The 16,747-nt window shown below is 48.5% G+C and overlaps 1 long non-coding RNA gene across 1 annotated transcript; it reads left to right on the top strand.

Moving 5' to 3' along the window:
* The first annotated feature begins 2,207 nt into the window (after positions 1-2,207).
* LOC125133007 (uncharacterized) lies at positions 2,208-16,747 on the top strand. Its single transcript, XR_007136389.1, has 2 exons — positions 2,208-2,715; positions 16,361-16,747. It is a non-coding gene; the product is annotated as an uncharacterized LOC125133007 (long non-coding RNA).

Below are 16,747 nucleotides of genomic sequence, written 5' to 3'. Positions count from 1 at the left end.
TACTTTTCTCCCAGTTTTGGAGGCTGGACATTCAAGAGCAAGGTACTGACAGCATTGCCTCCTTCTGAGGCCTCTCATTGGCTTGCAGGTGGCTGCCCTCTCCCTCTGTCCTCGTGTGGTCATCCCTCTGGGCAAGTCCGCGAGGCTGTGTCCTGTGTGTGTGTCCTACTCATCTCTTCCTATGGGGACACCCGTCAGATTGGATCAGGGCCCACCCTTTTGACATTTTTGTACCTTAATTACTCATTTCCTATTTATTAACCTTCAAATATAGATGCTTCCTAAGATACTGGGGGTTGGGCTTCAACATGTGAATTTTGAGGGGACTCTAACTCAGCCCACAATCATTGCTAATAACAGTCACTGCTGCTAGTTGGGAAAAATTTTAACCATTAAAAAATAACAGGGGAGTTCCCCTCCTCATGCAGTGGAAATGAATCGCTGTGCCCTCAGGAATCATGAAGTTGTGCGTTCGATCCCTGGCCTCGCTCAGTGGGTTAAAAATCTGGCATCACCGTGAGCTGTGATGTAGGTCGCAGAGGTGGCTTGGATCCTAAATTGCTGTGGCTGTAGCATAGGCCGGCAGCTGTAGCTCTGATTTAACCTCTAGCCTGACAACCTCCATATGCCACAGGTGCGGCCCTAAAAAGCAAAAATAATAAATAAATTAAAAAAACAAAACAAAACCAAAAAAAACCAGGAATTCCCTGGCGGCCTGGTGGTTAAGGATCCAGCATTGTCACTGCAATGGTGCAGGTAGCTGCTGTTGCACAGGTTCGATCCCTGGCCTGGGAACTTCCACATGCCACAGGCCCAGCCAAAAAATGAATAAACACATCTAGGAGTTCCTGTCGTGGATCAGCGGAAATGAATCTGACTAGCATCCGTGAGGACACAGGTTCCATCCCTGGCCTCACTCAGTGGAGTAACAATCTGACGTTGCTGTGAGCTGTGGTGCAGGTTGCAGATGCGGCTTGGATCCCTCATTGCTGTGGCTGTGCTGTAGGCCGGCATCTGCAGCTCCCATTCAATCCCTAGCCTGGGAACCTCTATATGCCATGGGTGTGGCCCAAAAAAGGCAGATAAGTAAATCTATGTCTCCTATAAAACAAACAAGGTGACATTTATTTTGTCCCTACTAAGGTATATTTTTGAAGGTAGCATCTTTTTGGGGGTGGGGGTAGGGAAGAATTTCTCAGGTGTGGACGACGCGATAGGCAGTCCTTTGGGGAAAGGTGGCCTGGCTCTGCGGACCGCCCCCCCCCCCCCCCCCCCCCCCCCCCCCCCCCCCGGTCTGTGGTCAAGATTGAGGACTACAGCTCCCAGGAGGCCAAGCACAGCAGTGACCCCACCCACTGGGGGCTCCCGCGGGCACTCACGTGGGTGGGGAGGCCACGCACGCGTCCTTCTGGGAAATGTAGTCAGGTTTCTGGACCCCCGGCCCTGCCCCCGCCCGTAGCCGGGTCATAATTGCCAGAAGAACCAGCACGGCGGCCACCCAAGCACCGGACTCCCTTCATGCACCACAAGGGAACTCTCCTGAGGTTCCACCATGGTCCACCGCTTGTGTGGAGACCAGGCTGTCGTCAGCGGCCTCCCGAAGCCTGGAGACAATGGACTACAATTCCCGAAATGCCTCGCGCCTAGGGGCCGCAGACTGGAGCCACCCACTGGCATCGCGGAGCGCCCTGGGAGATGTAGTCAGAAGCTCTAAGTACTCACGCACGCCGCCTGGCGGACAAGGCTAATGTGAATTTGAGTCCCAGAACGCTCATCTTCGGGCCGCGCAGACTGTGGTGGACGCCCGCCCAAGTGTCGCTTCCGTGTCCTACAGCAGGAGAAACTGGTCTAAGTGTGGTCTAGCCCTGGCCCGGGAACCTGGACCGAATGCCGGAAGGTTCCATTTCCAGCCAAGGTCCGGCCGCGCACACTCATTTTGGGGGTCGCGCCTATCGCCGTGCCGTCTGGAAGATGTCATCGGGCTCTCGGGCGCCCTCGGGTGGCGGTCCGGCCGTAGCACTACAGCCCCTGGGAGGCCGAGCGCAGCGGCGACCCCACGCACCGGCGTCCCTCGCGTGCGCTCGCGTGGGCCGGGACGCCGCGCCGCGGGGGCTGCTGGGACGTGGACTCCGTCCGCCGGCGCCCTCGCGGGCCTCTCCCGGGCGGCGGCGGCGGCGGCGCCCTGGCGTACGTCCGGCGGTGGCGCCGCGGGGCCTCCCGGCCGTGGTAGTTCCCGCCGACGGCCGCTGCGGCCTGGGGTCCCGAGTACCCCTCCGGAGGGCCGCGGGGCCGGCCGGCATCTCGGCCCCGGCTCCTCCCCCGTGAGAGCACCTGGCCGCCCTCGACGCTGCCCCCTCGCTTCTTGCCCTGACTTGGTCGCGACCTCGGCCGCGGGGCTCCTGGCAGCCCGGCTCCCGGTGCGTGGCCGCGCCCTCCCTCCTGACCCACGGGGTCTGAACCCAGGGCCGGAGGGCGTGTCTCCCCCAACCGGGGACCCTCCGCCTGTCGTCGTGGCCGAGAAGGGCTGAAGGGACGTAGAGGACGCCGCCTGGTCTGCAGTCCGCGAGTGTGTCCGCGGCATGAAGGTGTCAGCGTGAAAACGCGTGACCCGCGTGGAGCGTCCACCCATTCAAGCGACGCGCGGTTTCGGTCTTTTCATCGCCTGGAAAGATTTGCCCAAAGAGGGCGCATGTCTCCTCGGTTCTGTTGAAGCAGGTAACCTGTGTTCCAAAACCTGAGCGCTTTCTGAGCCCCGGCTCTCGTGGAAAGACTAAAAGCACCGCAGGAAGTAGCAGCTGCTCTCTTAGGCTCTTTCGAGGTTTACGGGTGTTTCTGTCTGAGACTCGGTATTGCGCCCAAGCCCGGAGAACCCCTGGCGGATGTTAACGTCATCAGCCGTTCGTAACGTGGTCGGCGTTTTATACCTGGTGGCACCAAGAGGAAGAGGAATCCCAAAGGCGACTGTACCTTCGGAACTTGGGGAGGATCCCTCGTTTCCCGAGAAGTGAATGAGATTCTTAGGGGGTAAAGGTTTCGGTAGTACGGAGGCACCCCTCCAAATGGCTGCGGCACACCCGCAGCGCCCCCGGAAAGCCTCAGGTACCCCTCGGAAGCCAGAGCGTTCAGGACATCTCTGTCCACCAGAGTCCTTCCTCGCGTCCTCTTGTGGCCCCTCCCTGACCTTTTGGGAGCTTTGCAAAGAAAAGGGTCTTGTTTGAGCGCACACGGGGGTGACATCTCGGGGGCAGGTAACCTTCGAGGACATGGCTGCACTGAGACGTGTGCTGGAGACCTTTGGGCATCTGGTCACGGGGCGGGGCTGTGCCTTGCGTCGACTTCTGCTTGGGGTCTCAGCAGAGCGGGTGTGACCTGGCCGGGCGCGCGGGATCAGTGAACCGGAGGAGGTTTCTCTTCCAAAGCCTCACAGCCTGATCGCTCCCTTGGACAGGGCCCTGGATCCCCAAGCCAACTCTCGGTGCCCAGCTAGAACCCGCGGTAGAGCCATGGGTGATGGACAGAGGCCTCTCCCAAGATGCTGTCCGGGTTGGATGGGGACAGGATCTTTATAGCCTGTTTATAATTTCCTTCGTATCTACCCTTTGTCCTGCTCTTCACTCCTCTGGCACTTGCATAATTCTTCCCAGGCTTATTTTCCTCTTGCCTAAAGAGCTCGCTTTGTCATTTATTTCGCAGTGACAGAATTCCCCCACTTTGTGTTTGCCTGATACTGCTATTATTTAATCTTCATTTTGGAATTACCCTGTTGAGTAGTATTTCAGTTTTTGAATGAGCAGCAGTTTATCTGTTCTCCTGTTGATGAACGTTGAGCTTTGCTCTAGTTTGGGGCTGTTGTGACTGATGCTGCTGTGAACATTCTTATACAGAGCTTTGAGTGGACCTGTGTTTTTATCGCTCTTGCAAAAATAGGGGTGAAATTTCTGGGTCATGGATTACTAAGGTCCGATTTTATTATTTTTTTCTTTTATGGTTATGCGTTTTGTGTTTTCTTTCTTTCCTTTTTAAAAAAACTTTTATTTATTTATTTATTTATTTTTGTCTTTTTGCCTTTTCTTGGGCTGCTCCCGTGGCGTGTGGAGGTTCCCAGGCTAGGGGTCTAATCGGAGCTGTAGCTGCCAGCCTACACCACAGCCACAGTGATGTGGGAATCGAGCCTCATCTGCAGCCTACACCACAGCTCACGGCAACGCTGGTTCCTTAACCCACTGAGCGAGGCCAGGGATTGAACCCGCAATCTCATGGTTCCTAGTCGGATTCGTTAACCACTGCGCCACAACGGAAACTCCTTTCTTTCCTTTTTTCTTAAATGTTCAGAGAAATCTTTGACTGTGCCAAAACTCCAAATATATTCTCCTGTTTCCTCTTGGTAGTTGTACAGTTTTTGCTTTTACATGAAAATGTAATCTCCACCTTGATTTAATTTTTATGTAAGTGTGAGGTAGTAGACAAGGGATTTGTGTATTTATTTATTCATTTGTTTATTTATTTTTTGCATTGTACAGCCATACCAACCGCATATGGAAATCCCCAGGCTAGGGGTCAAACAAGAGCTACAGCTGCCAGCCTACACCACAGCCACGCGGGATCTGAGCCTGTGACCTTCACCACAGCTCAGAGCAATCCTGGATCCCTGTCCCACTGAGCAAGGCCAGGGATCGAACCCCTTTCCTCAAGGATATTAGTCAGACTTGTTTCCCCTGCGCCACAATGGGAACTCCAGGATTTATTTTTTCTTATAACTATCCAGTTGTCTGTTACCATTTCATAGGAAAAAAACGTTCCTTTTAAGAGTTCCTGTTGTGGCTTAGTGGCTTAAGAACCCAGCTAGTATCCACGAGGATGCAGGTTCCATCCCTGGCCTTGCTCAGTGGGTTAAGGATCTGGCGTTGCCACAAGCCGTGTGTAGGTTGAAGATGGACTTGCAACAAATAATTAGAAAATGAAATTAAGGAACAGTAGAAATCATACCTAAAACTAATATCTGATTGAAGCTACTCTCTTCTTGGTTTGCTGAGCCTTTATCATGATGGGTGTTTTTATTAAATGCTCTGCATGCGTATGTTGTCATGACTGTATTTTTTCTCCTTTGTTCCATTGGTTTCCCCACTTTATTATTTCCTTCCTTTGCTCAGTTTACTTTGGTTTTCCTGACTTCTTGAGATGGAAGCTTAGGTCATTCATCGTAATCCTTCCTTTTGAATGCTTGCACGTATAGCTACACATTTGCCTTTAAGCTTTGTTTCAACTGCATCCTGCACATTTTCATCTGTTATATTTTCGCTACTGCTCATGTCTTTGCATATGTGAAACTGACTTCTTTAGTTTGTAAAATATACTGTATTTCTTAGTATGATGAGTTTTTTTTATTGATGGCTAGGTTAATTCCACTGTGGTCAAAGAAAATATTCTGTATGAATTGAGTCCTTTTAAGTTTATTGAATGGTCTGTCTTAGTGAATGTACAGTCTGCTCTTGTTGGGCACAGTGTTTGATAAATGTCAGTTAAATCAAATAGCTTGGTTGTGTTGCAGACACTTTATTCTTGTGCATTTTCTTTTCTTTCTTTCTTTCTTCTTTTTTTTTTGTTTTTTTTAGGGCCGCTCCCGTGGCATATGGAGGTTCTCAGGCTAGGGGTCTAATCAGAGCTATAGATGCCAGCCTACACCACAGCCACAGCAACGCAGGATCCGAGCCACATCTGTGACCTACGCCACAGCTCACAGCAACGCCGGATCCTCAACCCACTGAGCGAGGCCAGGGATCGAACCCACGTCTTCATGGATGCTAGTCAGGTTCATCAACCATTGAACCACAACAGGAATGCCTCTTGTGCATTTTCTTGTTTGCTTATTCTGTCAGTTACTGGCAGAAGAGTATTAAATTTCCAACCATGGGCGTTCCCGTCCAGTTTGACCCCTCGCCTGGGAACCTACATATGCTGTGGCAGGTGCAGCCCTTAAAAAACAATAAAAAAATAAATAAATTTCCAACCATAATTGGATCTGTTTCTCTTTTTCAATCAGTTTTTTTCTAGTTTTACTGAGGTACAATCAACATACAAAATCGTGTTACATTAAGATCTACGACGTTATGTTTTGATAGACGTGTGTGGTGAAATGATCACCAAATAAGTTTAGTTAACACCTATCACCATGTAGCTGTAATTTTTATCTCTTGTGATGAAAACTGAAAAATAATTTTTATGAAACTAGCATAACTTTATTTTTTTATTGAATTACAGTTGATTTACAAAATTTTCTTAGTTTCAGGTGTACAGCATAGTGGTTCAGTATTTTTATAGGTTATATTCCATTCAGAGTTATTACAAAGCAGTGGCTGTATTTCCCTGTGCTGTGCAGTATATCCTTTTGCTTATCTATTGTATACGTAGTAGTTTGTATCTCTGGATGTTTTTTATCAATTTTTGCTTCATGTATTTTAAAGATAAGTTGCTGGGCTTACGGACAGATCAGATTGTTTGGTCTTCCTGTTGCACATACCCTCTTATCACTGCAAAATGTCCTTTTCCTCTGGTAATGCCTTTTATGCTTGATCTTAATATAGCCAGCTGGCTTTCTTGTAGTCAGTAGACTCCATTACATGTCTTTTTTTTTTTTTTGTCTTTTCATCTTTTCTAGGGCTGCACCCTCAGCATTTGGAGGTTCCCAGGCTAGGGGTCTAATCAGAGCTGTAGCCCCAGGCCTACGCCAGAGCCACAGCAACGCGGGATCTGAGCCACATCTGTGACCCACACCACAGCTCACGGCAATGTCGGATCCTTAACCCACTGAGCGAGGCCAGGGGTCAAACCCTCATCTTCATGGATCCTAGTCAGGTTTGTTGACTGCTGAGCCACGATGGGAACTCCTGCATGTCTTTTTATTTTTACTTTCAACTCACATGTTGAAATGCTGAAGTGAGTGTCTTGTGAACAGTGCTTAATTGGGTTTTCTTTGTAATCCATTTAGCCATCTTTTTTTTTTTTTTTGTCTTTTTGCTATTTCTTTGGGCCGCTCCCGAGGCATATGGAGGTTCCCAGGCTAGGGGTCTAATCGGAGCTGTAGCCACTGGCCTATGCCAGAGCCACAGCAACTCAGGATCCAAGCCACGTCTGCAACCTACACCACAGTTCACGGCAACACCGGATCGTTAACCCACTGAGCAAGGGCAGGGACCGAACCCGCAACCTCATGGTTCCTAGTCAGATTCGTTAACCACTGCGCCACGACGGGAACTCCGCCATCTTATTTTTTAATTTGACTGTTCAGTAAATTTGAATTTATTGTGTAGTTACTGACGTGCGCAGGTTAACGTCTACCACCTCGTTATTCTGCGTGTCTCATCTGGTCTTTGTACCTTTGTTTTTCCGGTCTGCCTTCTTTTGGATTAATTGGGTATTTATTCCATTTCATCTCCTTTTATCCCTTCTTAGCTTTATGTCTTTGTAATATTGTATAGTCTCATGTCTTATTTGCTCTAAGGTTAACAGTACAAATATTAACTTACCATAGTCCACCTGAAATTATGATTATGCCACTTAATGTGCAGTGTAAAAACTTACATATTGGTATAGCTGCAATTTTCCCTGTTGTTGTATTTGTATCACTTCTACATATTGTATAAGCCTGATTATATGTTGTTATTCTTGCTTTGCAGGGGCGTTATTATTTTAAATGTAGTTTCGTACAGTCATTTTTCCTAATTCATTAGTTTTAGGGTTGCTTTTCATTCCTTTCTGCAGATCCAGGCTTCCTTGATCATTTCCATATAGTCTAAAAAACATGCTGTACCCAGTGGAGCTTTCAGATAGAGTCTGTCATCATTTTAAATTCCTGGCTCCTGTTTCTGTCATTCTGGCCTGGATGAGGCTTCCGTGCGTGTTGTGGTTGTCTCTGGAAGTCGGGTGTCATTCCTGAAGTGTTCTTGGAGAGTGGAGTGGATGTACAGGGGAAAAGTTAATGAAATGAGAATTGATGATTCCGTTTCTGTGTCCCTGCTTTAAAGTTTAAACCCACACTGCCTGTCACTTTTCACTTTTTTATTCTGTCTTGTTAAGTCTTTAATATGGACTCAATAAAATGTTACATGAAAAAGTGGAAGCTTGGAGTTCCTGCTGTGGCTCAGCTGGTTGACAGTCCGACTAGTATCCATGAGGACACAGGTTCGATCCCTGCCGCATTCAGTGGAATAAGGATCCGGCGCTGCACAAGCTGCGGTGTAGGTCGCAGATGCGGCTCGGATCTGGCGTTGCTGCGGCTGCGGCTCCGATTCAGCCCTGAGCCGAGGAACATCCAGCTGCCACAGGCGGGGCCCTAAAAAGAAAAAAACAAAGCAGAAACTGAGTTGTCACGCGTATCCTTTAGAATGACCCTACCAGCTGCCTGTGCACGTTCGGGGGGGGGGCGGTGACGAGGAGCTGAAAGATGCGCTGCCAAGCGCCCAGAACCTGAGATGCTCCCTGCAGGCTGCTGCCCTTGCACGGCGAGCGCCCGTCAGGACGCGGGCTCCGGCATCAGGGCGTCTGATGTCTCTGCTGTCAGTCCAGGGTACCGACCAAGTCACCTTCCCAACAGAAGGAACGCGTCAGAGGCCAGTGTTTTGCAAAGGCCGCCATCCAAGTTACTTCTTACTGTGATCGTTTTTCTACTGATGAGGTTCTGACTTCCTTTCTTAACCTCACATTTCAGTGTTTTCTCCCCAAGATCAGGCCGCCCTCACCCACATTGAGCTTGAGGTGGATGTTTACAATAATTGACATTTATTTACACAGGCGATCCGTCTCAATCATTGTTTGTTGATTTTTCTCCGCTGACTCTCTGAGGACACCCTATTCTCGAGTTGTGAGGTTGGCCTTCTGTCGCCATAGGTGATCAGCAGCAGGTGAAAGGTAACCTTGATGACAGTTGAGGTGAGAACCGGTTGGATCCTTTTTGAGTGGTAGTTAGTTTAAAGGTGACTGTTAGGAGTTCCCCTTGTGGCAAAGTGGAAACGAATCTGACTAGTATCCATGAGGATGCGGGTGCCATCCTTGGCTTTGCCCAGCAGGTTGGGGATCTGGCGTGGCTGTGGCTGTGGCGTAGGCTGGCATCTGTAGCTCAGATTCCACCCCTAAAAAACTAACAAACGAAAAAGTGAATGTTAACAATCTCAGACCTTAGGGATAGAACATTTGCCAGGAAATACACATACATGTTCTTACTCCTGCTATTGCTCCTGCTATTACGGTTGGTGTTATTATGTCTTTTCCCCCTTTCTAGGGCCGCTCCCGCAGCATATGGAGGTTCCCAGGCTGGGGGTTCAATCGGAGCCGCAGTCGCTGGCCTACACCACAGCCACAACCACGCGGGATCCAAGCCATGTCTGCAGCCTACATCTCAGCTCACGGCAACACCGGTTCCTTAACCCACGGAGCGAGGCCAGGGATGGAACCCTCAACCTCGTGGTTCCCGGTCAGATCATTTCCTCTGCGCCACGGTGGGAACTCCCTCTGATTACTTTTAAAGTTTTTGCTTTTTAGGGCTGCATCTGCAGCATGTGGAAGTTTCCAGGCTAGGGGTCCAGTCGGAGCTGCAGCTGCTGGCCTATACCGCAGCCCCAGCAACGCCAGATCCAAGCCTCATCTGTGATCTATACCACAGCTCACAGCAGTGCCCACTGGGTGAGGCCTGGGATCAGACCTGCATCCTCGAGGATACTAGTCGGTTTTGGAACCTGCTGAGCCCCAGCAGGAACTCCCTAAAGGTTCTGCTTTGTATTCAGCTTTCACAGGTTATGATGTCTTAGGCGAAGGTCTTACTCGGAATGATTCTGCTTGGAGTTTGCTGAGCTTCTTGGATCCATGGGATGTTGCCCTCAATCGGTGTAGGAAAGCTCTCCTCCTGTCTCCCCAAAAATGCCCTCTGCCGTTTTCTCTCTTTTGCTGTAACTCCAGCTGCGGGTTAGCCCACTTGTCCAGTGCTCCGCTTTTGCCTTCTTCTCCCTCCTTCGGCATCATCGTGACGTTTCCACTTTCCTGCCTTGAATTCGTAGTCTTGTCTTCTCCTGTGTCCAGTCCGAGGTTAAATCTGTTCATGGTTTATTTCAGATACTATATTTTTATTTAATTCTAGAATTGTTATTTGGTTCTTTTTTCAGTTTTTATCTATGAAATTCTTGAACATGTTTATAGCAGTTATTTTAAAATCTTTTCCTGCTGCTTCTAACATTTGGTATGCTGTTTTTGTTGACTTTTTTTTCTTTTTTCTGATTTATCTTTTTAAAAAATAATAAAAGATTTTTATTTTTTCCTTTACAGCTGATTTGCAGTGTTGTGTCAATTTTCCGCTGCACAACAAGGTGGCCCAGTCACACGTACATGGATACACACTTGTCACGTTATCCTCCGTCACGCTCCATCATAAATGACTAGATATAGTTCCCCATGGACTTTGTTTTTCTTGTTGTGTCACCTTATTCAGATTCTTACATGTCTCGTCACGTGTGTGTGTGTATGTGTATTGGACACTGTGGATAACGCGTTGTAGGGACTGTAGGTTGTCATCTTCTACGGACAAGTGTGAGTTTTGTGCTGGTGGGCAGTGAAGTCATTACAAAGTGCCCTAATCCTGGTGGGGCTTGGTTTAGGAGTGACTAAGGTAGGGTTACTTTGATCTTGCTTTAGTCTTTGGATGTGGCCCTTATTCTTAGACGTGGTCTTTCCTCTGGGGCGTAGCTTTCGAAGGTTTTGGCTGAATGCCTGGGGTGCTTACTGAAGCCTGAGCTGTGTCAGAACTCAGGTCTTCCACGCTGTGTTACCTCGCAGGACCCCAGCAGCTGTTCTTTGCCTCGGCTTAGGGAGCCTCTTCCTCTGCATTTGAAGTTAGGGTCCAGCAAAAGAATCAGAGAGAAGCCCTTGGTGGGTTTCTGGGTCCCTCTTTTGTCCTGCTTGATACTGCAAAGCCCTCCTCACAGTTAGTTCCGTAACTTCTTTCCCACCGTCAGGGGCTGAGTTTCCCCGCCCGACAGGGGTCAGGCTGCAGGGAGCATGGTTGTGAGTCTGGTCTGTCCACATCAGACCTGTCCCAGGCACCCCCCGTGCTACATGGCTGTGCTGGGCGCCGGGCAGCAGCGTGAGCAGACTGATGAAGTCCCTACCCCTGTGGACCCTAAAGCCTCCACCATGTGGTGTCCAGGGACGGTCAACACAGGACCAAAAGAACCAGGCGACAGTAAATAGTATTAAACAGCGCTAAGCAGCAGACAAAGCGGCAGCGAGGGGGAAGAGGAGGAGGAACTCATTGGAGGGGAGACCGGAGCTCTCTCAGAGATTACCTGGGAGTGGGGACCTGAATGATGAGGAAAGGGGAAGAGTTGCTGTAACCTGAGAACGTGGGCTTCGGAAGCCGCCTCTCAGGCGGACAGGAACTGTGTGTTCGTGGGGAAGTGGTCATGTGCAGTGAGAACGAAAGAAGCCGGGAGAAAAAGGAACGGGGGGAGCTGTGGCAATTTGACCCTGACTCTGGGTTCTTGGGGAGCTATAGGTCTACAGAGGCGTCCTCTTGGTGTTGTGAGACTGGTTTGTTAGAAGGCTTAATAAGCCATCAGTTGTAGGAGGAATGGATATTAAGGAGGAAGCTGGAGGGGAATTGGGCTTACCTGGGCATTACAGAGAGGTGGCTGTACTGAGGTTTTTATCATCGGAACTGTGTGCTCCTTCCATGCTCTTTCCCCTCTGATATCATCCCCTCCCCACTTAGCTGATGAGTCTTCCTGTGGATTCCTCTTGTTCCCGGTGTACACTTAGTGGCTTCTTCTCTCAAAGTTTCTGCTCTTCCCTTAGTTGATTTTTTCTTTTTTTTTTTTTTGCCGTGCCTGCGGCACACAAAAGTTCCCAGGCCAGGAATTGAACCCACATCACAGCAGTGACAATGCCAGATCCTTAATCACGAGACCACCCTTAGCTGATATTTCAAAACATCTGCTCGTCTGTGCACATCTCGTTGCTTTTACCTCATCATTCTCACGCTGGGAGTTTTTTTGCAAGCACCCAAACCAGTTGTCCTTTCCTTCCAGTCTGTAAGAACAGACCTGAGATCCAGGAGTCTCTGTCAGCAGAGGCCGTGGCTGGCAAGAAATTCCCCAGCAGCGAGCACCCGGAAAGATCCACGACGGGTGACTCCTGGCTTTCTGCCATAGCTGATGCCTGGAAATCTCCGGATAAATCAGAGAAGCAGAAGACAAGCGATGGCAGTGTGGTGCCAGCGGAGTAGAGACAAGGGCAGGCAGTGACCCGAGGGGTGTGGAAGAGGCTGAGAAATGCGGGAAGATGCAGCTGCAGCTCAAACGTGGCTTCTTCCCTGAGGTCTCTGAACAAAGAACATTCTGACCACGTTGACTCGGGAGGGCAGAGCTTTCATCGTTATTTTCTTTTACAGAATCCTCGTGAAATCTTGGTAGAGAAGAAGTCTTGTAGAGGTGGCCCATGTGGAAAGGTCTTGGAAAAACTATGTCCATTGAGTGAGCACAGTACATGCACCAGCCAGAGCGTATGCCTTTTTTTTTTTTTTTTTTTCGGTCTTTTTGCCTTTTCCCATGGTATATGGAGGTTCCCAGGCTAGGGGTCGAATCGGAGCTGTAGCTACCGGCCTATGCCACAGTCACAGCACCTCGGGGTCCAAGCCACAGCTTGCGGCAATGCCGGATCCTTTACCCGCTGAGCAAGGCCAGGGATCGAACCTGCAACCTTACGGTTCCTAGTCAGGTTCGTTAACCACTGTGCCACAATGGGAACTCCCAAGAGCAGAAGGCTTTCTACGCATGAGATGATACAGGGGAGAAATTTTATGGATGTAAGGACAGTGGGATTTTTTTACTCATAGCGCCTCTCTCAGGTCACGAGAGCTCACAGCGGGGAGAAACGATGAAGGTAATGAATGTGGGAAAGCCTTTAAGAAGCTTTCGTTTCCTTCCCACCATCTGAGAAATTACAGTAGGAAAAAATGTCTGTGAATGTGGGAAATCTCTCTGGCAGAGACTTCACCTCGTTTCGCACCAGAGAATTCACACTGGTGAGAAGCCTTCTGAGTGGAATGAATGTGGACAATCTTTTCGTTGGAGCTGAAGCGGTTACCCTACTGTAGATCAGGGAACTCATACTGGAGAGAAACCTATAAATGTGGTGACTGTGGAAAGTCCATCAGTGGCAGTTCTAACCTTAATGTGCACAAGAGAACACACACGGGAGAAAAGCCCTATGAATGTAAAGATTGTGGGAAAACCTTTAGCAACCGCTCAGCGTAGACACAGCAGGAAAGGACTCAGGCAGGGAGAAGCCGCGCAAATGTGATGGCTGCGGAAAAGCCTCCAGCCACGGATCGCCCCTGGCAGTTCCCAAGAGACTCCGTGTGGGTGAGAAATCACACGAATGTAATGAATGTGGGAAAACTTTCGGTTGTCCTTTGTCCTTCGCTCGACGTAAGAGAACACACGCTGGAGAGAAACCGCATACATCTTATCGATGTGGGAAAGCTTTCAATCAGGGTTCTAACCTAAAATCATACCGAGGGGAGGAAATGACACATTTCATTTTAAGTCACAAAAGCTGTCAAAGACATGTAGATTTTTTTAAAAACTATTCCCAGATGAGCGTTGAACATGGGTGGCATTTGATACCTGGTGAAATTGCCGATGAGAAATAATTGGTACGATCAAACTCCCGTGGATAATACCACTTAATAAAATCAATACGTGTGGGAAAGGCTGTTGCTGAAAAGTCAAAATAGGTTGATGCAATTTGACTAAATGACTGAAGGTACTATTTCAAAGAGCCAGAATGCTGTTATTTACTTCTTTGTTCCCTCAGTGCTGGAAAGTTAGGCTACTTCTGATTTGTTTCAGGAAGTCACCATAAACTACTCACTAGCACTGTGGAGAAATCTGGAAAACACCTAGAGCGTGTCCTGAGAAGTACGAATTGGGAAAAGCTGTGTTGCGCTGTGTGGGCATCTGTGAAAGGCTTGGGAGGGAACAAAACTGAACACAGCTAAGTTGACAGAGTGTTGGAACACTGACTTTTTGTGTTTCTCTAGGAATTGCTACAGTTTTACAATAAATAAAACAACAAGGAGAGAGTAGGTCCGATAGCAGTCTGAATCATGGGTGCACTGAAGTAGCAAAAACAAGAAGAAATGGAAATAAAGTTAGTGGTCAATACAAGAAGTCAGGAAGAGGAAATATTTCTTTTTCTCTTTTTTAAAATCTTTTTAGGGCCTCACCGTCGGCATATGGAGATTCCCAGGCTAGGGGTCTAATCGGAGCCATAGCCACCGGCCTACGCCAGAGCCACAGCAACTCGGGATCCGAGCCGCATCTGTGACCTATACCACAGCTCACAGCAACGCCGGATCCTTAACCCACTGAGCAAGGGCAGGGATCGAACCCGCAACCTCATGGTTCCCAGCCATATTCGTTAACCACTGAGCCACAATCGGAACTTCTGGAAAATATTTCTAATCAAAGCATAAAATAGGATGTAATAAACATAAAAACAGAAAACATATGGTAAAAGTGACTATGAGAAAAACAAACTATAAATTCCAAATTAATATGATCAAGAAAAACACAGCAGAATTGCAGCATTGAGAATGAAGAGAGAAATAAACAGAAAATTATATCAAAAGACTTACATTTTTGTTTTAATACACTTGAAAAACTTAGATAAAAATCCTAGTTAGGGAGGTGTGTTTCAGCTGCAGAAAATGTAGTCCAAAGATGGTAACTGATAGGAAAAGTTTGGCAAAGATTTTTTAAAAATACTATGTTGGATGTAGGCAAAATTAGTGGAGAAACGGATCTTGTTATTAAGCCCCTGTGGGTGGTTATAGGAGTGTAACCCTCAGGTTAGAACTATCCAAATGTAAAGTATGCTCATGGCGAGTTCCCTTGTGGCCCAGAGGATTAAAGATCAGGTGTCACTGCCGCGGCTCAGGTCACTTGTGGTGTGGATTTGATGCCTGGCCCAAGAACATGTGCCTGCCATAGGTGGAGCCAAAAAAAAAAAAAAAAGTATGCTCGTGAGTTGAATCAGCAAACTTAGCTTTGTGATTCCCTCATGGGAATAACTGCCCAGGTATGAAAGCAGGTGGGAGTAAGTAGGACCTTCATTACAGCGCGGTTTGTAAGAACAGAAATAAGAAATGCTCGCCAGTAGGAGAATGTTTAAGTAATTATGGTACAGAAATTAAACGACGTATTTTTGAGAGACAAAATTAGATTTTTAACAACAAAGATGACCCCAACTCTGTGGAACCCGTGTCTCTCCCCTGGACTCTGTGGAGGAATGTCACTGGTACGTTGATCTCGATTATTTGCGGCTGATGGGACTTGGAAGCAATATTGGCTCTACCTTTTCCTAAATGATTCTGTTCACATTGAATGTGCATCATTGAGTTAAAGTCAGAGTTTCTTCTATCCATGAATATTAAGATGATGGAGTCCAAAGTTCTCATTATCACGTGTTCCTGGCTGGGAAGTAGAATACAGGTCATTGATGTGTGTAGCCAGAGGCACGGTCATTACTGTTACCGTGGAAGGTTACCCTGCTGTGTAGGAACCAGCATGTATGCATGTGAGAGATACAGAGACAGCAAGAGAAATTAAAAGCTGTGTCCACAGGGGAGTTCCCGTTGTGGCTCCGTGGGAATAAACCCAAGTAGTATCCATGAGGATGTGGGTTCCATCCCCGTCCTAGCCCAGTGGGTAAGGACCCAGCGTTGCTGTGAGCTGCAGTGTAGGTCGTAGACCCAACTTGGATCTGGCATTGATGTGGCTGTGATGCAGGCTGTTGGCTCCAGCTCCAATTCAGCACCTTACCTGGCAACTTCCATATACCACACGTGTGGCCCTAACAAAAAATATCGGAGTTCCCGTCGTGGCTCAATGGTTAATGAATCCAACTAGGAACCATGAAGTGGCAGGTTCGATTCCTGGCCTCGAATTAAGTGGATTAAGGATCCGGTATTGCTGTGAGCTGTGGTGTAGGATCCCGCGTTGCTGTGGCTCTGGCGTAGGCAGGCGGCTATAGCTCCGATTAGACCCCTAGCCTGGGAACCTCCATATGCCGCGGGAGCGGCCCTAGAAACGGCAAAAAATAAATAAAATAAAATGAAATAAAGATGTGTCCACAAGGTAACACACTTGGTTCTCAAAGGCCAGCTGCGGGGGCTTCAGCAGTCCTGCCAGAAGGCAAGTGCCACATCCTGGGCTCTGGCGGAAAAGGACTGGCTCTCTGAGCCAGAGGTGTGGGCATGGGCGATCGATGTGTCCCCTCATTTGTGAAAAGTAAAAATGTCCCTCTCCATCCACAGGTGTTCAGGACAGAAACCTAATGGACAAGATCAGGATTCAGCTAAAGTACAACCTTTAAAGTTCTCTCCAAATTCGCAGTTTACCCAGCTTCAAAGAAAATTTCCATTCCAGTAAGATGCTGATCCTTTATCCCTGTACCTGAGCTGCATACACCCATCTGGATACAGTGTTCAGGCTCACGGCGCATACAGTCCATCCACAAGCGCTGCGATTTCCAACTGCCGACACATCTGTCCGTTCAGTGAGTCCTTCCTCCACTGCCACCTGCCTGGGCCACGTTGCCATCGTCTCTCCAGGGTGCCCTTCTCATTGGTGCCCACTCTTCACCTCAGCAGGAACAGTGAACTTTCAAGGCAGAAATAAAGTCATGAGGCTTCCTTATTCAA

This window comes from Phacochoerus africanus, chromosome 8 (assembly GCF_016906955.1).
Source record: "Phacochoerus africanus isolate WHEZ1 chromosome 8, ROS_Pafr_v1, whole genome shotgun sequence".
Lineage (NCBI taxonomy): Eukaryota > Metazoa > Chordata > Mammalia > Artiodactyla > Suidae > Phacochoerus > Phacochoerus africanus.
Note: the sequence above shows the minus strand (reverse complement) of the source record. Positions and strands in the feature narration are given on the sequence as shown.